The following is a 23,754-nucleotide window of genomic DNA, read 5'->3' as shown; positions in this document are numbered from 1 at the left end:
TGGAGATCCAAGTGAGAGGTCAGCCTCTGCCCATCCACTGCTTCTCTCTGGTCTCTGGAGATCCAAGTGACAGTTCAGCCTCTGCCCATCCACTGCTTCTCTCGGGTTACTGGAGATCCAAGTGAGAGGTCAGCCTCTGCCCATCCACTGCTTCTCTCTGGTCTCTGGAGATCCAAGTGACAGTTCAGCCTCTGCCCATCCACTGCTTCTCTCTGGTCACTGGATATCCAAGTGAAAGGTCATCCTCTGCCCATCCACTGCTTCTCTCTGGTCTCTTTAGACCCAGGCGAGAGGTCAGCCTCTGCCCATCCACTGCTTCTCTCTGGAGATCCAAGTGAGAGGTCAGCCTCTGCCCATCCACTGCTTCTCTCTGGTCTCTGGAGATCCAAGTGACAGTTCAGCCTCTGCCCATCCACTGCTTCTCTCGGGTTACTGGAGATCCAAGTGAGAGGTCCGCCTCTGCCCATCCACTGCTTCTCTCTGGTCTCTGGAGATCCAAGTGACAGTTCAGCCTCTGCCCATCCACTGCTTCTCTCGGGTTACTGGAGATCCAAGTGAGAGGTCAGCCTCTGCCCATCCACTGCTTCTCTCTGGTCTCTTTAGACCCAGGCGAGAGGTCAGCCTCTGCACATTCACTGCTTCCCTAGGGTCTCTGAGACCCAGGCAAGAGATCAGCCTCTCTCCATCCACTGCATACCTCTTGTGTCTTGATCTCCAGGCGAGAGGTCAGCCTTGGCCACGGGGTTGGGCCAAGGTTCTAGGGTATTGGGTCCCTAAGGCCTGTTAAGGTAAGAGGATGGGGCCCATGTGCCCCCCTCCACTTTAAAATACATAGGACCCTTTTGTCTTGTATTTAGCCTTGGATAGGGTCCCCAAGCCTGAAGGCCAACCTTAATTTGTGCACTGCAAAGGCTGTGCGCATCGTGGAATTGGCTGCCTGCTGGGGATTTGGCCAAAGGGTGCGCACACTCATTGGCTCATGTCATCAGTGATGTCATATACCATGTTAGGAGTGATGTAATATGTGAGGTCATAAGCAGTGCATGGTGGGGATTAAAGTTCTAGTTAGCTCTGCTAATTATAGCTAGTGAATGTCTGTGGCTTTTTTAGTTGAAAATGTTAATGTTGTTACAGGCATAGTCACCTAACTATAACGTCACTTTAACCTTTCTATTTTTCAGTGAATGTACAACCAATGACTCAGCCACCCCAGTTCGCAAAGAGTAGGGTTCCAAAAGGAACCACTTCCCTTTTGCAAACAAGTTACCACCCGAAGTTGGGAGTCGGCCAAATTGTGACCTTGGGCCACCATAGGTCTCCATTGTCTATCCTCGTGTTCCTGGATGTCCCGGCTGCTTCTCCCTCCACTCTGATGCCTACCAGTTTCACTCTTGGTGACATAAAGCACGTCCCTGGCTCTGCCCCTGTCCTTCCTTGGACTCTTGGTGCCCAACCCTCTGGCCAGCAGTTCCTTCACCAGTGGGCATCTGCCAAGGTTCAGTCCTAAACCCCCTGCTTTTCTCTTTACTATGTCTCACGGTAGCATTGTCTCTTCATATATTCTCTGTGCCGATGATCCCCAAATCTTGTCTTTTCTAACTTGTATCCCTGCCATGCTGGTATCTACTGCCCCGCAGTCGCCCAGCAATGACTGGTTCTCCCCTCATCCTGAGCTCACCCATGCTGTGGCCGCAGCTCTTGGATCCCACCCACCTTCCCCGTGACACTTTTGATTCGACACAAGAGCATCCCTTGAAAGTATTTCACACACCTGGTAGATGCCAGCTACTGAACATCTGCAGGTCCACCCTGTCACCCCCCTCATAGTGCATTACACAGGCCCCGGCAGCTAACGCTTACAAGCAGGCCTCTCCCCAGAACTCATGTTTCCATAGAGGGACCTCAACGCTTCCTTCTTTCAGCTTGGTTGGACCTCATCACTGACACTCACTCCCCTGGACCTGCATTCAGTCTTCTCTCTCTGCACTCAGAGAAGAAGGTAAAACATTGACTAATGCATCCCCATCTCCTCAGCCACGTGACGTCCCCTTGGGGAACATTTGAATATGCATTCTGTGTCCTGTGCTCAAAGTATAGTGTGAAATCTCTTGTGTTTCAACTCTCTCGCCCACACTAGCCCCCTTTCTCTTGTTTATTAGAGGACGCCGGTCTGTCTATATACTCATACGCAGACGACACGCAGATTGTGTTCTCTTTGTCCAGCAGCAGGGCTCAGGACACCTCCGCCCTCAAAATCTGCCTCTCTCGCATTGCAGCCTGGATGCAAATGCATCTGTTAAAGCTCAACGGAGATAAGACCGAGGTGATCATACTAGGCAAACAAAAAGATCTCTGGGGTCCACGACATTGGCCCAGTGACATGGGTCCTCTGCCTACCCCCGTGCCTGTTGCTCGCAACCTCGGTGTCCTAATCGACGACAAACTCTCGATGAGGCAGCAGGCAACTAGGGTCGCTGCGATCTGCTTTAACACCCTTCGCTGGTTGCAAAAGATCATATGGATGCTGCCTGAGTCCACTCGTAGAACTGTTGTACAGGCCCTTGTGATGTCCCATATCGACTATGGCAATGTGCTTTATCTTGGAGCAGATAAAGCTACAATCAATAAACTCCAGGTCGTACAAAACTCAGCCGCCCGCCTACTGCGTAATGTCCCTAGGAGAATGTCCGCAATGCAGGCTCTACGTGACCTCCATTGGTTAAAAATCTCGGATCGAGTGGCCTTCAAAACTTTGTGCATCCTCTTTAAAATTCGTCAAGGCTCCGCTCCAGCCTACTTGCACAATCTTGCACAGCCATATCAGCCTGGCCGCCTCTTGAGGTCATCCAACAGTGGCAATCTTGTGATTCCCAGAATTCGATTGGCAAAAATGGGAGGCCGTTCATTCGCATATCTAGGCCCCAAGATGTGGAATGCTCTCCCATTGGCGCTTAAAACCGAACCCAGTCTTCTGGCCTTCCGCAAAAAACTGAAGACCCTTCTGTTCTAGTCCCAGATTCCTCCGGTCTAATGTCTCCCTCTTGCAATCGCTTGTCTTCTGATTTCTTCTCCAGTCTATCCCTGGCGCTGGGAAACCCACTGCGGGTAGCTGCGCGCAATACAAGTTCAATAAAAATAAAAATAAATATTAGACACAAACTATTTACTTTTCACCCCCGGGCTCGTGGCTAATTTAAGCCTCTGTGGTGCAAATGTCCTTGTTCTGGGGGATACCCCGTTTGTACGCGGCTGCTGGCACCGCGAGATCTCAGCAAGTGCACCCTTATGGCCCGGCCCCCCGGACCCGCGCCACACCCCCATAATCTGGTCCAGTAGCCTGTTTGGCTACTGGCCGGACGAAGTACTTCCGGGTTGCTCATGTTGTGTGTCCGGTCGGAGCAGATAGCTTTAGGGGTGGAGCCGGGGGGGGGGGGGGTGCTAGTTAGGCCCTGGCTCCATGTCCACTCTTCCTCAGCTGTTGGACCCCTCAACCAGTGGATCCAATCTATCTTGTGGATCCAATCTATCTTATCGGCTCGGTCGGCGTTCGTGGGACTCGTGCGCGTAGCAGAGGGATTTCCTATCGTGTGCAGGGCATCGCGGATCTAGAGGTGAGGTGTCGGGGGCATTGGGGAGCGCGGGTCAGCTGCTTGTAGCCGGTGGGCGGACATAGTTGTAAGTTATAGAAAACTGTTTCCCCCGCTGGACGCTGGTGGCTGCCCGTAGTCTCCCTGATAACGATAGCTCGTGCGGGGACACCTCCCTCGGGGGATCCGGTGCCCGTAGGTGGAGCGGGGGCCGAGCGCTTTAATTTATGTAGCGGTGTGCAGAGCGGGCAAATTTGGGCGCCAACAGCTTAATTAGGATATACAGTTGGGGCTCCTCAGGTGCGTCGCTAAATTCGTGCTGTTGTTTAATTAGTGCGGTTGTTGAGCGGGAGAATTTTTGGGTGCGGGCTCGGCGCCTGATCTCGCGCCATTGTTTAGGTATTGAGATTGTCCCTCACTGTGGCCTAATGGTTAAGGGCTGAGTCTCTTACTCTCAAGGTTACGTGTTCAATCCCCGGTGTTTCTGTCTCTACAATCAAAGGAGTAAGCAATTGTAACTTACTTGACTAAGGTTGGATTTGGTGTGAGAGCGTGTGCCGGCTCCGCATTTGGGTTAACAAGGGATTTGGTTTGCGCGTGTGGGGTTGCTCAGCTGGGTGGGGAGCACGGATTCAAAGTTACGTGTTCCATCCCGGTGTTTCTGTTTCTACAATTAAAGGAGTAAGCAATCGTAACTTACTTGACTAAGGTTGGATTTGTTTGAGAGCGCGTGCCGGCTCCGCTTCTGGGTTAACGGGGGATTTAGCTTGTGTGGGGTTGCTCAGCTGGGTGGGGAGCACGGATTCAACGCGCGAGCAGAACAAGCCTGGGAATTGACTTTATGAAGTATACGCCCACGTGCTAATTTCAGAATAAGAGTTGACACACAGATTTGGGGCTTTATTCACTGTAAGCGCCACTATATTTTAGCGAGTAGACGCGCACAGGGGTTTTTAACCTTAGTTAAAGAGCGGTCTTATCCTCGGCTAGGAGTCGCTCTGCGTCATTGAGTAAACGTGCTTGTGTTTAGTACTGTTCTTTATGGATTTATTGGAATGTGCGCTGCTATTAGGAAGCAAAAGATGCCGCCTAAGCGCAATCAAAAAAGAACAGAGGGAGAGTCTGAAATAACACAGCTGTTGAAGCTAGTGTTAGCAAAATTGGGCAGGGATGATGATGATAGCGAGGAGGTACAAGGGGGTGAGTCCCCGGTATCGGATAGTGAGGAGGTCCCCGAGCCAGCAGATAGGGCCCGCCCCCGGAGAACCATAGTCCTGCCCAAAGCAGTATTCCCTCCTTTAGTGAAGAAGCCCAGGGTGAGCAAGAAAGGAAGGGGGGGCAGGGAACCTGAGGGGCGACCTCCTGCGCCTGCTTCTCCTGTAATGCCTCTGCAGCCGGTACTCCCGCTGCCTATTGAGCCAGTTCCCAACCTGCCGTAACCAGTGCTACCTCTGCCCGCAGGGCCCCCAGCGCCAATGCTCCTAGACTCGCGCTCCCGTTACCCTGTGTACAGGCAATAACGGGTTCCCAACATGGCTCCTCCACGTCCGCCTGAGGTACCCCCGCAGGCAGTCAGTGCACCACTAGTAGAAGGGCGGGATGAGGTGAGCACAATCTTGGCGGAGATTAGGGGGGTTTTGAAGGCATTGATGCCAGCACCTGCTCCCCCAATCATGATAGTACCGGAGGTAGTGCCAGTGGTAGCCCCAATCCCGCATAGGGGGGACAACGAGTAGGGTAGTGCCCCCTGCCCCAGGACAACCTTGAGCAGCAGTGGAGAGGGGGCAAGCAGCCACAGCTGCTATATTGGCGACTGTGGCAACTCTTTTGGCACAATTAGGCGCACCGGCATTGGGGAACCCAGGTAGCAGCGCGACGGTAGCGCCGTGGGTGTCACCTACGGGCACAGGAAGTGTGCTCAGTGAATTGAATAAACAAGTGCCCGTCTTGGGCAAAGCGCAAGAAAAGGATGCGAGCACGCCCCTTCCACGGGGGTCAAGCGGCCCCCGCCCAACCATTGACAACTGGGGTTGCTCCAGGTGAGGCAGTGGAGTGTTCAAGCAAAGAAGTAGATAACGGGGTAAAGGCAATTGGTGGCCTGTGGTGCAAATGTCCTTGTTCTGGGGGATACCCCGTTTGTACGCGGCTGCTGAACAGATGTGCAGAGAGACAATCCCCCAACATCACACGTTGCGTTATCAGTAAAATCCACGATTAGAGGGCTGGTCTCTTTCAGTTGCACTTGACCGCTTCACAACCAGGCCACACCTCTGGCTGTGTAGCCGTGAAACACAAGACAGACAGGCATGATCTCTAATTCTGCCTTTGCAGCGCTCTCTCTCCTTTAATTTCTCTTTTTCTTCTCTCCCCATCGCACCCCTTCTGCCTCTTCTTTTTATTCCTCTTCCTTTCCTTCTTTCCCCCCTTCTCTCTCCCTCTCTCTCTCCCCCTCTCTTCCCCTCTCTCTCTCCCCCTCTCTCCCTAGCACTGCTGCACCTTGCGCAGGGCTCTCTCCAGGTATACGTTGCCCTTAGCTTCTCAAGTTGACCTGTTACGACTAAACACGGGCATTAATTGTGTTTTTGGTTAGCTTTGGACGTCTGCTTTCTCTGGGTTCGTTATTGACTGACAATATATCTGTTGTGAACTATAATTACATGTACCACGTGTACCTATTGCACTTGCATATAATTACATGTACCGCGTGTACATATTACACTCACATTGACTTGTAGCTATTGCACTTGCATGTAATTAATTGTACCTGTTGTACATTTGTGCATGTAATAACTCGTTCCATTATCGCGAAGACATTTTTATTTTGATTCTCGCACGGGAGAATAGATTTGCCTTCGGAGAAATCCCATCCCTCTGTGGCCCCACTAAGATCGATGGTATTTGTTGCCCACTCGAATATTGTAAAAAGGTTTACTCCTGCCCTTAACAGGCGTAAGTCTCTGATCCTTTCGAGGTTGTGACCGGGCTTAGAGAAAGAATGTGCACAAACTCTCCAGGCCTTGGAGGGGTTTGTTACCACTTAGTATTACCCCATACACGGGTACTACTGCACCAAAGTAAATCTCTTTATGAGTGTAAACCATGTTTTGTGAATAGCAGAATAGCTTTGCACCAGTAAAAACATTTGTGGGTCAGTCAAACTGAACTTACATAGCACCTCTCCTGACTCCTCATTATCCATGCCCCCTTCCACGCCGCCCTGTCTCTCCCCCAAAAACAATGCCTCTTGGAGTCAATTCACACCCCTCAATGACACTGCCATCCTCAACATACTCTCCACCCTGAAACCCTCAAATCACGTCTATGACCCCCTTCCCCCCAACTTTTTTAAAGAAATGATAGGATCACTAGTCCCCCTCTGGTCCAAGATCATCAACGCCTCCCTTCTTCAAGGTGAGATCTCGGACTGCCTGAAGGCGGGCCTAGTGCTCTCTATTCTCAAAAACCCCACGGCGGACCGTGAAGACCTGAATAACTCCCGACCAATCACAAACATCCCTACCCTGGCAAAACTCCTTGAGAAATGTGTACAAGAACAACTGCGCAAACACCTTGAGCAATTCCAACTTCTCAACCAATTCCAATCGGGCTTCCGCACTGGCCACAGCACTGAAACGGCCATCACTCATATAGTGGACGACGCGCTCACTTTGCTTGACCAGAATGAAGCTTGCCTACTAATACTACTCGATCTCTCTGCATTTTACACTGTCAAACACGACAATCTACCTAACCTCCTGGAATGCAGGATGGGGCTCTCAGGCACGGTGCTAAAATGGTTTGTCTCTTTTCTCAACAACAGAATGCAAAGAATCAAATCCAATCAAGCTCTATCCAACTCCAGTCCCTGCGCTCTGGGTGTCCCCCAAGGGTCCTCACTCTCCCCCACGCTCTTTAACCTTTTCATTAAACCACTGAGTATAATGCTCAAAGCATCCAACATCCAATATCACATGTATGCGGATGACACCCAACTGTACATGAAAATATCCTCCCCGTAGATATCAAGTCACTCAACGGAACCCTGCTAAAAAACCCTAAATTGGCAACCTCCAACCACCTCAAACTAAACGCCCTTAAAACGGAATTCCTCCTCATTTCACCCACTAGGCAAACCCCCACTGTTGTGAAATATCTAAGTAACCTCACCGCTCTCAACTGCACACCACATATCATTGATTCCGCTAAATCACTTGGAGTTGTGCTAGATAAGAACCTAAACATGCAAGATCACATCAGAGCATCTACCAAAGGAGCGAATTTCCAACTGAGCATCCTAAGAAAACTCAAACCCTACCTTCCCCAAGATGACTTCAGATCGGCGGTGCAAGCACTAGTCCTCTCTAGACTAGAATACAGCAGTGCTATTCTATGCGGACTTCCGAAACTCAGTTTAGCCCCCCTCAGAGCATCTCTGAATGCTGCGACTAGACTCATCACTGGTTCCAAGAAAACCAACCACATCTCGCCGGACCTGAAATCGCTCAACTGGCTTCCATTTGAGGCAAGGGTCTAGTTAAAAATTGCATGTATGACCCATAGAGCACTACACTTCAACACTCCTCTCTACCTGGCAAATAAGCTCGACCTTTCTGGTGGCACCCGGCCCTCAAGGAGCACCAGCACAATGCTGCTTAAACCGAAGAAATGAAAAAAATGAAAACCTACAATCGTACAGTCTCTGGCATTCTCCCGAAAATCTGGAACCCCCTACCCGTGGAAACAAGACTGACTCCCTCAACATTTGTGTTAAGATATGATATTAATGGGTTCTTCACAACGTTGGTAGTTCAAGTAGTCTTTATTAGATGAAAGGTAAAGACCACCAGTCCGAACGCAGGTCAGCTCACAACTGACTCTGGCAGACTCTATATTCCAAATGGAATATTCACATTACTAGGTAACCTACAAAAGGATTCTATTTAAAGTGGTAGTATTCAACCACAACACATCTCCCTCCCATGAAAGGAAATCAAATACAATAATAAAAACAGTAAAACATACACAAGCACTGAATTAATAAAACAGTTATCCATATTACATACCAGCTAACATCAAAAGAATTCATATGAATACTTAAAAACAAAGAAAGTTCAGCCTATAAACATGTCCTATCAACGTGAGTGCTACATCATGAGATAATCACGATACCAAACAGGAGGAAACTTTGCCCTTCTAGAAGTGTGTCCCCCAGAACAAATTTCCCCACATTCATTATCAGGTTGGGCAACCGAACTAGAAGCCTGGTCACTTGGTACGCAAGGATGCCTAAAAGCAGTCCTACAAAATCTGGCTCTATCTCCATTCCACTTGACCAACCTGGACATGGTCCAAACTTTCCCTGTATTAAGACGTACAACATTCTTCCTCACTTCCACAATCAAAAATGCACCCATAAACCTGGAAAGCCCCTTTTTTTTATCAATCCTGGTCTTCTGACCAGGACTCTATCTCCAACAGACCATTTTTTCTCACAAACTCTATTTTTCCCATCAAATCTACCTTTATACCTCCCTTGATGAATTAATCTTCTACACCGTGTTCTCTCTGTAGATTGGCACAAACGCACACTCCTCTTCATCCAAGCTGGATTCAATTTATCATGAGGTTTTCTCCCTCTCATTATTGAAAAAGGTGACAACAAAGTTACATTATTTGGAGTATTACGATGAGCCCAAAATGTCTCCCTGAGCAAGGATTTTTACAGAAGATTGGGTATGCAAAGCTCTCTGAACACAATTCTTCACAATTTTGTTCATGCTTTCTGCTAGACCATTAGCTTGTGGTATGTACAATGCAGTTTTAAAATGTTTGATGGACAAATCATCAAGAAAACCCCCCATCTCTTGAGAAACAAATTGTACCCCATTATCAGTAATGAAATACTTGGGAATTCCTTCCCTAGAAAATTCTTCTGTAAGAAATTCAATCACAGTCCGAGTATTGACCATGGGCACACATTTGGTTACAACCCATTTGGAAGTATAATCTACCAACAATAGTACATAACGCTCATCTTGTCGTAAAAGATCAAAAGGTCCAGCAATATCTAAACCCAACTTAACCCAAGGCTCAGTGGGAATCTCCACAGGAGAAAGAGGAGCTACATACGTTTTCCTGCTTTTATCATTATTGGAGCACTCCCAACAATCCTTAACAACTTCCTCCACCTGATGATCCATACCAGGCCACCAATACCATTCACAAACCCTAGCCTTGGTCAGATTTCTTCCCAAATTTCCTTCATGTGCCAAGTTAATTAATTTACTCCAAAGACTACGAGGGGGTATCACTCTCTAACCTCTGAGTAATTTCTCGTCAATTATACACAACTCATCTTTCACGTGCAAGAAAGATCTGTAAGTGTCTGACACCTCTTGATCTGAAGGCCAACCCTTGACAATGCAATCTTTAAGTACATCCCATTCCTTATCTTCTCGACAAGCTTGATCTCATTCATCTGCATGAACAGCAGACTCACAAACCCATGCTACCAAAGAATCTTCAACTCCATCTCCAACAACATCTAATGGCATCCTAGACAAACAATCAGCTGGTAAATTTTTGGAACCCTGAACATATTCAACTCTAAAGTTAAACTCCGTTAAACCCTCCATCCATCTTTTGATGCGAGGAGATGTTTCAGCCTCTCTACAAGAAAATATCTGACAAAGCGGTCGATGATCTGTTTTAACCAATATGGGTATACCCCATAAGAAAAACTTAAAATGACGGATGGCCCAATATACTGCCAAAGCCTCACGCTCTACAACAGAATATATCTCCTCAGCACCTCTCAAGGATCGTGAAGCAAATGCTATAATTTTCGTTTCTCCATCCACAACTTGAGACAATACCGCTCCTAGACCCCTCATACTTGCATCTGTAGTCAATATTGTCTTTTTACAAGCATCAAAATGCCCGAGTGTGGGCATTTTGCCAATGATCTTCTTAATGCTGTTAAAAGACATTGCACACTCTTGCGACCATTCAAAACTAGCATTTTTTTTTTAACAATGATCTCAACAGTAGAGAAAAGCTAGCAAAATTCGGAACAAATTTGGAGCAAAATTCAGCAAGCCCCAAAAAGGATCGAACTTGATCCTTATCTGAAGGTACAGGTGCTTTAACTACACTATCAGCTAGATCTAACTGTGGACTAATTCCTTCACCTGAAATCGTATGCCCCAGATAATTTACAGAGGTTACACAAAATTTACATTTTTCTTTCTTGATTACAAGTCCTGAACTTTGCAAACGAGAAAGAACCTCCTGCAAATGCTTATCATGTTCCTTCTTATCACACCCATAAATTAACATGTCATCTTGAAAAACCAAAACTTTCTGTAATCCTTCCAGAACTTTACACACGACCCTCTGAAAACAACCAGCTCCCGAGGCCAAACCAAAAGGCATGCGGATAAATCTGTAAGCTCCCATGGGTGTGACAAACGAAGTCAGATGCTTTGACTCCGGATGGAGCTTCACTTGGTGGTAAGCTGACGATAAATCCATCACACTGAAAGATTTTGCATCTTTTATTAGTGCCAGAGTCTCTGAAATATTTGGTAGGGGTTGTCTTTCCACCCAGATGTGTTTATTAAGTTCCCTCAGGTCCACACACATCCTAACGCTCTTTCCACCATCTTTGGGCACTAAAACCACTGGAGCCAACCATTCCGAGTTCTCTATCTCCTCGATGACACCAGCTTGAAGGAGCTTTTTGATTTCATGCTCTAAAGGCTCCATCATTAAATGTGGCACTCTCCTCACTTTAGAGACAGAAGGTTGAGCTCCGTGCTTCAGAATAATCTTGTGTTCAAAACTCTTCAACAAACCCAAATTGTCACTGAAAACTGTAGGGAATTCTGCACAAATGTCATCAGCAGACTGACAGGTAGACGGTAATAACACTTTCTCAGGCGAATTGGGATTCAGAGTGATACCCATATCTCTCTGATGTCTCCACCCCAACAAGTTATCTCCCCTTCTGGCCACATACAATTTTACCAACAGTTTCTCTGTCCTTAAATTGAATTTTCATCACTACGTACCCTAGAACGTCAATCTTTTTGCCCCCATAACCCACTGGATTAATGTCAGGTGGGGAAAGCTCTAAATTCTCCTTGTCAAACAATATCTCCCCATTCTTATCTCCAACCATCGTATAAGGAGACCCAGAGTCATCTAAAACCGGCAACTTTTTCCCTCCAACCATAATGTCACAGACAGGCATCTCCAAGGCATCACCATCCACTGCACCATTTTCTTCTTTAACACTTAACATAAAATTTCCTTGTTCTTCCACACAATGTACCACTTGAGTTTTAACACAACGACACATGCGAGCATAGTGTCCCTTTTTGCCACAGCTTTTACACATTGCAAATCTTGCAAAACAACTCTGACTATTCGATAGATGTCCTTCACTACCACACCTAAAGCATTTGAAACCATTTGGGAAACGGCCTGTATTTTGGTACTCACTATTGCCAGATTTCTTACGTGTCTCTGCACTGTTTTGTCTCTTGACATCACCAACCTTATCGCAAGCATTATTTTCTTCATTTTTTTTGTTGTCATCATTTTTTTTTATTTCATTGACAGCTACTTCTTCCTTAGACACTGCGTCACTCTTAACATCCTTCATCTCACGCACCCACATATTCGTGTTTTCTAAGCTTTCCACAATAGCTAATGTCTCTTTGAGATCAGGATTTTTAGCTAAAAGTTTTTGCTGAACTTTCACATCATTAGTACATCTCACAATCTGATCCCTTATTAAAGAATCTGTGAGTTGCTCAAAATTACATGTACAATTTACCTTGCACCCTCGTAAAGAATTTGTCGTTCTAAGACAACATTTATTCTAGCCCCAAAATGCCTCTCTAACATCATTACTGACATATCATAAACATTCTCAGGTTCACCTTCACCTCGCCCCAAAACAATCTCATCCAGGCTTTCATAGACATGTCTACCCTCAATTCCCAGATTGTGTAAAAGAATTGCCTGTTTCCTAAGCGCAGAGAATTTCTCCCCACCAATGGCCAACAAATATGAGTCAAATAACAGCTTCCACCTACTCCAAGGGAGAGTAGGGTCACCTTTCTCTGAAAGGAACTGTGGAGGTTGGGACATGTTAGAGGATGACATATTGAGTATGTGCAAAAAAGTAAATTATCAACCACAAATAAGGTGTAAAATCTGCATACACCACTAATCAATGGCACATTAAAAGGTTAGAAATTACAGGTCCACAAAGGTGTGCACATCACCGCACGTCTCCAAGGTATGCACTCAACTAATGAACTAAATGTGTGTCTCACTACGTTGCTCCGCTCTTTGCAGTGTTTCTCCTCCCCTTACTGGGCTTCACTGCACTCCTTCGTGCTCGTTGTATGAGCAAAATCGTAAATCGGCGTGCGCGTCACCGCGCATGTGCAAAGGAGTAGTGGAGCACACAGCTGTAGGAGCAAAACTCAGGGTGTGCGCGTCACCGCGCATGGACACAATATGCCCCGGAAGTTCCGTATTGATGAAATAATTCAAAAGGTCGTGTTGCACCTCCACACGTCAGGGAACACTCCGAGAGAGCTGAGATGAGAGAGTTGAATTACGTCGTGTCTCACCTCCGCACGTCACAGAAGCCGCTGAACAGCATGCACGCTCCCCCAGGACAGCGCGGATCCGGTGATCACGAGAGGCATTTGAATAATGCAGGTAACGGTTACTCATGAAACATCCGATTTTGTATATTCTCTCTCCGTATATTCCCATTTCAAAGAAAAAGTTTCACTTACAGTTTCCTTGCGAATTTGTTTTTCCTTGTAAACCAAATGTTCCTTCAATGTTGTAACTCCGTCAGCTCAGGAATTCAAATCTGTGGGTTTCTTTAAAGACTGGTGGTCAATCCTTGAATACCTGTCTCCCATCCTCGTCGCCAATGTTAAGATATGATATTAATGGGTTCTTCACAACGTTGGTAGTTCAAGTAGTCTTTATTAGATGAAAGGTAAAGACCACCAGTCCGAACGCAGGTCAGCTCACAACTGACTCTGGCAGACTCTATATTCCAAATGGAATATTCACATTACTAGGTAACCTACAAAGGATTCTATTTAAAGTGGTAGTATTCAACCACAACAATTTGCCTTCAAAAAGGAAGTTAAAGCTCTACTAAGGAACACTGCGCTGAACTGGAAGCTTTTCTCCTTTTGCCTCCGATCTTGTTTAGCTGTTTTAGCTACTACCTAACATTTGTTACTACTGAGTGTCGCCCGCCATTATGTCATTTTTGTTCCTGATGTATATTGCTTTACTTTTCTCCCGCAACTATCTACCTATGTTTTGAGTATTACAGTACTCAGGTAATTGATAAAGAGGTTTATTAAGCAATGTAGACAATAACATCTAGCAGGAGCCTTTCTCCACAACGTCCGCATTCCTCTCCTGGATGCCTTCTGTCACATTCCAGAAGTAGAAGCTTCTGTTGCTTAGCAGCCACCTGCTTACATGACAGCTCATACTATACAATACAACATATCCCCTTTCTTTAGAAAATAAATACACAATAATTCATAAATATAACTACAATCATCAAAAGAATTTATACCGAAGAAAACACATTTGTGAACTAGTTGCAAATATAATCATGCAGTTTCTTGGGTAATGATCTGAAACGTGTACTGTGTTCTCTGACCTTAGGTTGCGAGTATGGGTAAGTCTTCACACCCCTGCTTAGAACCTCTTTTGAATCACTTTGACCAACAGAATTTGAAGTGATTCTCATCCATTCACTCACTTCAGTATCATTACACAAGGACACACGATTGGTGTTCCACCACTTTCCATCTGACAACTGTATGAAATCACCATTAACAAACAATTTCTTTTAGATTGGAAAACTTGGAACATCCTTTGTGTTGAATCGCTCCCAATTTTACCCTTACAAATTTTCCCGTAGTGAATATTTTAGGATTTTTTATCAATTTATCATTGTGTCTGTGTACATAGGCACTCTGATAATTCTCAACTTTGGTTCTAATAACACTGTCATCAAAGGTTTTTTTACCAAACCTGCCCATCCACCCTGGAACAACAATGGAACAAGGAACTCTACCCTTTAGCAAGCAAAACGGAGTTTCCCCCGTAACTGAATGTGGCGTGGTTCCACAGCATTTTTTTAACCAAGTCCTTCCAATCCAGTTCATTATGCACAGCCATCTGTACACATTCACCCAGGACACGGTTAAAACGTTCAATTAAACCGTTTCCCCTTGGATGATAGACCGGAGTTTTTAATGTTTTACACCCCATCTCTTGAGAAATTCACTAAACTCATTGGATGTAAATTGAGTGCCATTATCGGTTAATATCTCCGCCGGACAACCTTCCCTTCGGAAAATCTCTTCACAAAACTCAATCACATTATTAGATTTTACTTCACGCACAAAGGTCACCTCCGGCCATTTGGAAAAATAATCCATTAACACAATGGCAAATTTACAACCAACCCCAAGAATCTCGAAAGGGCCGCAAATATCCATAGCCAACCTTTCCCACGCCTGTTTAGGCCATATCACTTGGTGGATGGGGGTTTCTTGAACTTCATGTGTTTTATCACTACGAGAGCAAGCTACACATCCTCTAACAAATCTTTCAATCTGTTTGTCCATGCCAGGCCACCAGAAGTCTTCTCTGGCTTTCCTCTTCATGGCGGACATACCACCATGTCCTTCATGCATCAGATGCAACAGCTTAGATCTCATGGAAGAGGGGACTATCAGCTTATTGCTCCTTCTCAAAATGCCATTCACTACAGATAATTCACACCAGACTTCCTTAAAAATTAATAAGTTGTTATGTGCTTTCCATCCCTCCTTCATTGGAAGACACTCAACTATTCTTTTTAACTCAACATCCTCTTGAATCGCTTTTCTCCAATCAGATTCTTCTATGGCTTGACAAACGTCACCAATCTTGGCTACTACCCACTCCTCAACTTCTGCATCACATTCACTACCATCTTCAACAGGAAGATGTGATAAACAATCTGCGTTTACATTTTGTACACCTGGTACATACTTGATGCTAAAATTGTATTCCTGTAGACGATAACTCCTTTTCGCAATGCGTGGACTGGCTCTAGCTGCACCGGAAGTGGAAAAAATGTCAACTAAGGGTTTGTGGACTGTATGGAGTTCAAATTTAATACCCCACACAAAATTCGTAAATGTTGTACTCCCCCCCCCCCCCCCCCCCCCCCAACACGCCAATGCCTCCTTTTCTATGGTGGAGTAGGTGCTCTCAGCTCCCTTAAGTGTTCTTGATGCAAAGGCTATCACTCTCTCCTTGCCCTCGTGGATTTGCATCAGAACTGCACCCAAACCATACCCACTAGCATCAGTAACAATTATGCTTTTATCATTAGCATTGAAAGGTTTTAAGGAAATAGCATTGGCTATCGCTTTTTTTACTTCCTCAAAAGCGTGTTGACACTTGTCAGACCACTCGTATGCTGTTTTTTTTCTCATTAAGTCACGAAGTGGAAATACGCAATTAGAGAAGTTAAAAATAAATCTAGAATAATATCACCAAGTCCTAGAAAAGATCTTAATTGATCTTTATTTTGTGGTACAGGTGCGTTTTCCAAGTCAGCCACTAATTTAAGCCTGGGTTTAACCCCTTCTTGAGTTAAGGTGTGGCCTAAATAATCCACTTCAGTTTGACGGAACTTGCATTTCTTTAAACTAATGCTTAATCCCGCTTGTTCCAGTTTTTTTAATACTGTATTTAAAACGTTATCATGTTCTGCTACATCTTTTCCCCATACCAGAATGTCATCCTGAAATACTAAAGTATTAATAATTTCCTTTAATGTTCCCTGCATCACTCTTTGGAAAACAGCTGAGGCTGATGTGAGACCAAAGGGCATACGAATAAATTGAAATGCTCCTTCCGGAGTGATGAAAGATGTTAAGTGTTTAGATTCTGGTTGCAGTAGGATTTGATGATATGCACTAGATAAATCCAGAGTGGAAAAATATTTCCCATTATGTACAGAGGCTAACATATCGTTGATATGGGGAAGCGGGTGGCGGTCGACCCAAATACCATCATTTAAATCTCTTAAATCCACACACATGCGGATACTTCCATTAGATTTGTGTGCGATCACAATTGGACTAAGCCACTCAGAGGCTTCGATCGGCTCTATGATGCCTTCTTTGCGTAATCTATCTAACTCAAGTTTGAGAGGCTCCCTCAACGCTAATGGAACATTACGTACTTTGTGTACTTTTGGTATAACCCCATCTTTAAGTATGATTCGATGTCTGAATTTCCTCAAACATCCAAGTTCTTCTTTAAAAAGATTAGGATATTTTGACACCCATTCACTATCGTTATGTGTATCAGTTAAAAGAACCTGCATTGGGTAATTAGGATTGAGAATAATATTCAGAGCTTTTTGTTCTCTCCAACCTAGCAAAGATTTACCTTTTTCGACAACATACATTTTAGCCATTGTTTCTCTACCTCGAAACTCAATTTTCGGCAAAAAATAACCCATGACAGGTAATTTCTGACCACAATATCCTACTGGACTGACGTCAGTTACTTGAAGTTTTTTTTAACCTAACTCTATCCAATTCTGTTTGTTAATTAAGGTAAACGGGGAACATGAATCTGCCCACATGGGTAGTATCTTATCATCAATACCAATGTTACATTTTGGAGGGTTGTAATTTTCAACGTAACCAATATCATCAACTTCGTCAATCATGTATACTTCTATGTCACTGTCAACAGATTCATTAGCTACATCTTCATTAATGACATTTATGACTGGTTTTGAGTGAAACGTGTTGGAAGATTTACAAACTCTTGAAAAGTGGCCAATTCTTTTGCACTTATAACATCTACTTTTTGCTGCAGGACAGTGGTTAGCGTCGGATGAATGTCTATTACTGCCACACCTGTAGCATATTTTGTTAAAATTTAGTACGTTTTTCTTTTTATCACTTTTGACGACGTCTGTATCAATACTTTTTTTGTTTATATCACTTATTCTACACACTTTTGTAGCATTGGTGTCAACCTTGGACTCAGAATCCGTCAATTCTTTAACATACAATGACGTATTCTCAATGCGTTTGGCAATTGCTATGGCCTTCTCTAGCGTAGGGTCAATCAAATCTAACAATTTTTCTTGAATTTTCTTGTTGTTGGTAGCGATAATCATTTGATCTCTAATGTTTTCTTTCCTGGGATCTTTGAACCTACATGTGGTTGCTAACCTTCTTAAGGCCGCGACATATTGTTCAATTTTTTCATCATGTACTTGTTTACAGGAAAATAATTTGTGTCTCTCAACCACAATGCTTAATTTTTTGCCATAGTTTTCTTCTAACATTGCTAAAGCTATCACGTAGGAGTCCTCTTCGTCATCGGAATCAGTGTTGTCATTTCTTAATATAGAATTAGGTTTGGGAAGTGTTTTCAGTACATTTCTGCCTTCTACTCCTAAATGGTGTTTTAAAATAGCTAATTTTCTCTTATGAACATAATCCTCACCCCCAATTGCTTCCAAGTAAGTAATAAAAGACTCTTTCCAGTCTTCCCAAAGATTGCAAGGAGATCGTGGTTCTTGAAGAAATGTTGGAGTGGGGCGATGACTTGAGACGTCATTTTACCTGAATTGATAGGTGGTGTGCCTATCACCGGTGATTGCGAGGTGATGTTGGTTAATTGTAGCTTCCAAATACAGATGGATAGCGCATGAAATGTTTAATTTTTTGTGTCAGCTGATCTTCACTCAACTTAAATGGAACCCAAACCAAAGCGCTTGACGTTGTGAATGCCACCGCTGTTTCCATTGTTTGTTTATTTATTCAAATCTATTTCCTGGTTGGCAATTAACTTGATTTGATGGTTGGCAAGTGTAGCGCTGTGTTACAATGCAGCCGAATTCAAAATGGCGGCACGTTACGTGACCTCGAGCGTAGGGTCACGTTGGTTAGCGCATGACAATTAAGCTTGCGAGAGTGACATGGGGTTAACGCGCTCCTCCTAGATACGCTTACTGGAGTTGCGAGCCTACAATGATGTCGCCACTGCTGGTGCTTCTCTTCGTGACTGCACTGCAGACTCGCGCACATCAGAGTTGCGAGTATTCAATGATGCCGCCACTGCTCGTGCCTTCCTTCAAAACACGCACTGCAGTCTCGCGCACCTCCAACCGCTGGATCAGCTACCGGACAGTTATGTAAGTAAAATCTTACTTAAACGGCAGAAAAACTCGTCGATCACTGCTAGAGGTCTTCGCTTGCATAAGGAATCTTCTTTTTTTTTTATTTTTTATTCCAAACGTGCCGCAAATTTTCTCGACTTCGTACAACTTCGAGAAACGTCGATGTCTACAGTCCTCTTTCTTCATTAGGGGATCCCATCCTCGTCACCATATTTTGAGTATTACAGTACTCAGGTAATTGATAAAAAGGTTTATTAAGCAATGTAGACAATAACCTCTAGCAGGAGCCTTTTTCCACAACGTCCGCTTTCCTCTCCTGGATGCCTTCTGTCACATTCCAGAAGTAGAAGCTACTGTTGCTTAGCAGCCACCTGCTTACATGACAGCTCATACTATACAATACAACACTATGTCTTCCACAACCCGTATGTAAAGCTCTCTGATACCCGCTTGGGTCATGTTCGCGCTATACAAAACCTTAAATAAAATAGCTTTAGAGACGGAGCGCTCTAACGCCCACACATTGTGTCATTGGTAATTTCCATAAAAGATTCCTTGGGGCGTCTACAATATAAATCCAGGGACTGCAAAGGCAATCAAACAGGGCGGATTCTTTTATCTAAGAAATTTAAATTGGATTCATTTCGTTTTCTGTGTTTATCTTAGTCTGGGAAGGACCCAGCCCTATCTGGACCTATGTTGGTTATGAGTAGGTGTGGACTATTGCACCAGTGTACATATATCAGTGTGTGGCTCGCCCCACTATTAACTATCGATATTTTTTGTATGCCAAATTATATTTTTTATGAAGATTCACCTAGCACAGTGCATTCATGTGCTCTCGCTTCTGAGGTTTTTTAATGTTTTTATTTTAATAAATATGTGGTTTGGAGCTCGCATATTACTTCCAATTAATTGGCTATTGTCATTCTTTGCTGCCTCCTAATTGGCCAGTGTGTGCCGGGCGTCACTTTCTTTTTTTTCGGTGGCGCATGGACCAAGAACAGATTGCTGACTCTTGAGACGTGTCCGTCGGCTGATTGCTGTACTATTTTTACCCGCTCCCCGAACCCGTACCCTAGGAAGGGCGTCGGGCACCCGCAGCCTATGCTCCCTCCTTCCTGTCCCGGACTGGTGCTGGACATTGCTTGGGCGGGTCGGAGAGCGAGCCACGTGCGAACTGGGAACGGTGGGCCGGCCCCTCTAGTCCTCCAGCCATGTGCCCTGTTGGTCCTTCCTCGCCCCTGTGTTAGTGAGGTCGGGGTATCCACAGCCTTGTCTGCCGCTGACCCTGCAGTGTAGTGTCAGCAGGCACCCTTGTCCGAATATATGTTGTTACTACGCATTCTGTTGCAAAGCATGCCTTTACCACGCATGTGTTACAACGGAATGATGTTTCTACTCTTTGCCTTTACCTCGATTTTACCTTTACCCCGCTTTTTCTTTTTTTGGGGGGGAGACCCCCCCAAGCCCCCTTTATTCTTTTTTTTGCCTTTTTCGCAGGTCTCCGCCGACACTGAAAACGGACTGACGCATTTTTTCGGATTAGGAAGACGTTGTTCCGTGATGACATTGCTTGCGTGGTAAAGATGGTCGTTGAAGCATTACGCGTTGTGAAGACGTTTACGAGGTAAGTGTACCGTTGTAAACGTAATGCGTAGAAAATGCTTTGTGGTAAAGGCTGTGGCTACCCCCCTTGTCCTGTGTCTGCAGGAGGTGCATCCGCTGAGTAACTCGGCACTACTTTACTATCTAGATTACCTTAAAAGGGGGGGGGGGGCGGGACGCAGAATCACGGAAGCAGTATGTACTTTATCCCGTTATGTATCTGTTTCTCTATAGCTTTGGTTTTCTACCCCCACAGCACCTTCCTTATACTTATGAAAGTGAACTACAGGTCCCAGGATGCAGAGCGGCATTTGCTGAAAAGCCAGGACTGGCGGATTGTGTCACATGGGACATCCGGACAAAATGTCTATTTTTGCAGCGGTCTCTTCACAATTTACTTCCCATAACCAATGTCTTCGTTGTGTCACTGGGACTCGGGGCCTCCCATTTCATTCGTTTTAAGTGCTTCATACCCTACTAAACTTCTTGGCTCTACACATGCTTTTTGTACTGAATGAACTATTGCGTTACTAATCCAGATGACGGTACCAACAGGCCGTGACTATAGGCTGGCCCTAAACATTTTCTAGATAGATTCATTCAGGGTAAAACTATGCCCACTCGTGACATCACAGCCTATGCGTTGGCATCTCAAAACCAGGCTATCTGGACCTCGGTTTTCCACCTACCAGTAGTTGTACTTTTTTAACCCTCCAAGCTTCCTTTGCAGTTTGTGTAAACTGTGAACGGCTTCTCAAGGAAAACCAGCTGTGTTTCGTTTGCCTTAATCTGCAAAGTGAACCTGTTTACGAAACCCCAACATATCGCCGCTTTCAGCTGTGCTTTCACGCCTCTTAATTCTGGCATGTTAAAAGCGAGCGCGGGGACACGTGATAGGGTTTCTATGTTTTATTTGTTTAATAGCAAAGCTGCCATCTTCTCTTTTTCGCTTCTGCACAGCCAGGCTTTAGGCTCTTTCAGATGCCATCTTGGAGGGTCCCTGTTCGCGCCGCCCCAGCCGTTCGCAGGGCATCCGACAGGGTCGCCCAGCTGGTCTGCGGATGGATGGCTCTTTGGACCAAGAGTAGAGGAGGGATCAGCCGGCACGCTGGGAGTATCAGAATGATTTATGTTTGTTAATTTATGGCTTTTACATATTAGAATGATTAATGTTCGCGCTAATCTGTTCCTCTTAGATACTGATTAATAGCATTTGTCTCAGTCACTGGAACGGTCCAAGCGCCAACAAGAGCCATATGCCGGAAAGCCGTCCAGAAACCGCAGTGCACCTCCAGGCCGGATAAGCGGCCTGGACCTGGAGCCGGGGTCTGGGGCCCAGAGCTGTTATCGGATCTGGGAGCCGGGGCCCCAGAGCCCGGACCTGGGGCCCCAGAGCTCGAGCCTGGGGCCCCAGTGCTCGGACCTGGATCTGAAGCCCGGATCTGGAGCCTCCTCTCCCGATAGAGTCGAGTCTCACTTGTGGCACCTGAGCAGAACACGCGCTCACACGAAGGCGGGCGAACATTTGTTTTCCCCGGCTTGCGGTTCCTGGACAGAGCGCGATCCTGTGTGGGGCACCCCAGGGCCCGGGCGTCAATCTCGCCCACCCGGCTCCAGCATCCATTCCCGACTCGTGGCCTCTTTCTGCAGAGCAGCAATGTCAATAAACAGGGCCTGGCTGATTCCTTCCCAAGGAAGGAACGGGAGACAGCTTCACAATGCGGCGCTGCAGAACTGCACATTAACGAATACTGGCGGGGGCTTTATTTATTTATTTTTACATTCGGCTGTACAAGCATTTTTGTGCTCCCGACATGTATATTTTGCTTTTTGCTAATTTTTCCTTCAGAGCAGTCCGACTGGTCCCAGAGTCTCTCTCCGAGAAGCACCGCCAGAGCACGTGACAGGGAAGGAGATGAGGCGTCTGCGCCTAGAAGCCCCTCGGCTGCCTGGGTCATCATCGCTCTCCTTGGTTCCAGGGTGTCCGCACTGAGGCCTCTGCTCCTGAACAGCCTGTTACTTGGTCATGTAATGTCAGAAGATAGTGAGCATTCTCAAATAGCGCACACAGTGCACTGAATGACCTCGAAGCGCTTCTCACACTGCTCACCAGTGCTAGCAGCTTTTCATGCTTTCTCAGGTGTGACTAATCCTGTCTCTCACTCCGTTGATCAGTGTGAGCTTCTCACACAGTTCGCTGAGCAAGAGTGATATACAGTGCCCACCAGTGCAAGCTTCTCACACTGCCCACAAGTGCAAGTTTTTCACACTGCCCACCAGTGCAAGCTTCTCACACTGCCCACAAGTGCAAGTTTCTTACACTGCCCACCAGTGCAAGCTTCCCACACTGCCCACCAGTGCAAACCTCCCACACTGCCCGCCAGTGCAGACTTCCCACGCTGCCCGCCAGTGCAGACTTCCCACGCTGCCCGCCAGTGCAGACTTCCCACGCTGCCCGCCAGTGCAGACTTCCCACGCTGCCCGCCAGTGCAGACTTCCCACGCTGCCCGCCAGTGCAAGCTTCCCACGCTGCCCGCCAGTGCAAGCTTCCCACGCTGCCCGCCAGTGCAGACTCCCCACGCTGCCCGCCAGTGCAGACTCCCCACACTGCTCACCAGTGCAGACTCCCCACACTGCCCACCAGTGCAGACTCCCCACACTGCCCACCAGTGCAGACTCCCCACACTGCCCACCAGTGCAGACTCACTCCCCACACTGCCCACCAGTGCAGACTCCCCACACTGCCCGCCAGTGCAGACTCCCCACACTGCCCGCCAGTGCAGACTCCCCACACTGCCCGCCAGTGCAAGCTTCTTACCGTGCTCACCAGTGCCATCTTCTCATGGATACCTTGGATGTTGTCTTGTAGTTCTGTTGAATAGTTGGACTCACCTCGTGAATCTCGACTTATGCCAGCAGAGATGTGGCCATCTACAATGGGCCCTACCCCAAGGCTGGTGCCCACTGTGAAGAGTTTGGGTAATTGATGGAGGAGAAACTAGCACTTGTCCCTTGCTTGACCAGTGTGGTAGTGGCGGGCGTCTGCTGTTTGTATACTCCTAGGCATATCTTGCAGCTACTTCGGTTCCCTCACAGGTAGCAAGCCACTAGGTAAACTGTGCTGTCAAAGCTGTTCTATAGAGTCGTTCATATTCAGGCTTCCCAGAGTGTGCATTGGGTCAACGGCAGCACATTCAGAGCCAAGAGGCTCCGACTGTGCTGCGACTCCAACGCTGGAATTTTTCACTCCAAGACCACCCTCGTTTCACCGTCCTTCAAGCAGCGAGT

The 23,754-nt window shown here is 46.2% G+C and overlaps 1 protein-coding gene across 13 annotated transcripts in view; it reads left to right on the top strand.

Annotated features, from left to right (window-relative positions):
* Window positions 1–23,754, top strand: part of GNB1L (G protein subunit beta 1 like) — a 502,841-nt gene that overhangs the window by 259,712 nt on the left and 219,375 nt on the right. For 4 of the 13 annotated variants that reach the window (XM_085633691.1, XM_085633682.1, XM_085633684.1 and 1 more), the window contains one exon: window positions 20,362–20,488. The exons of the other annotated variants lie outside the window; for them this stretch is intronic. The gene's annotated coding sequence lies outside the window, so the exon portion shown is untranslated. The remainder of the gene's footprint in view (window positions 1–20,361; window positions 20,489–23,754) is intronic. 13 annotated transcript variants of the gene reach the window in all.

Source organism: Triturus cristatus, chromosome 11 (assembly GCF_964204655.1).
Source record: "Triturus cristatus chromosome 11, aTriCri1.1, whole genome shotgun sequence".
NCBI classification, from domain to species: Eukaryota; Metazoa; Chordata; class Amphibia; order Caudata; family Salamandridae; genus Triturus; species Triturus cristatus.
Note: the sequence above shows the minus strand (reverse complement) of the source record. Positions and strands in the feature narration are given on the sequence as shown.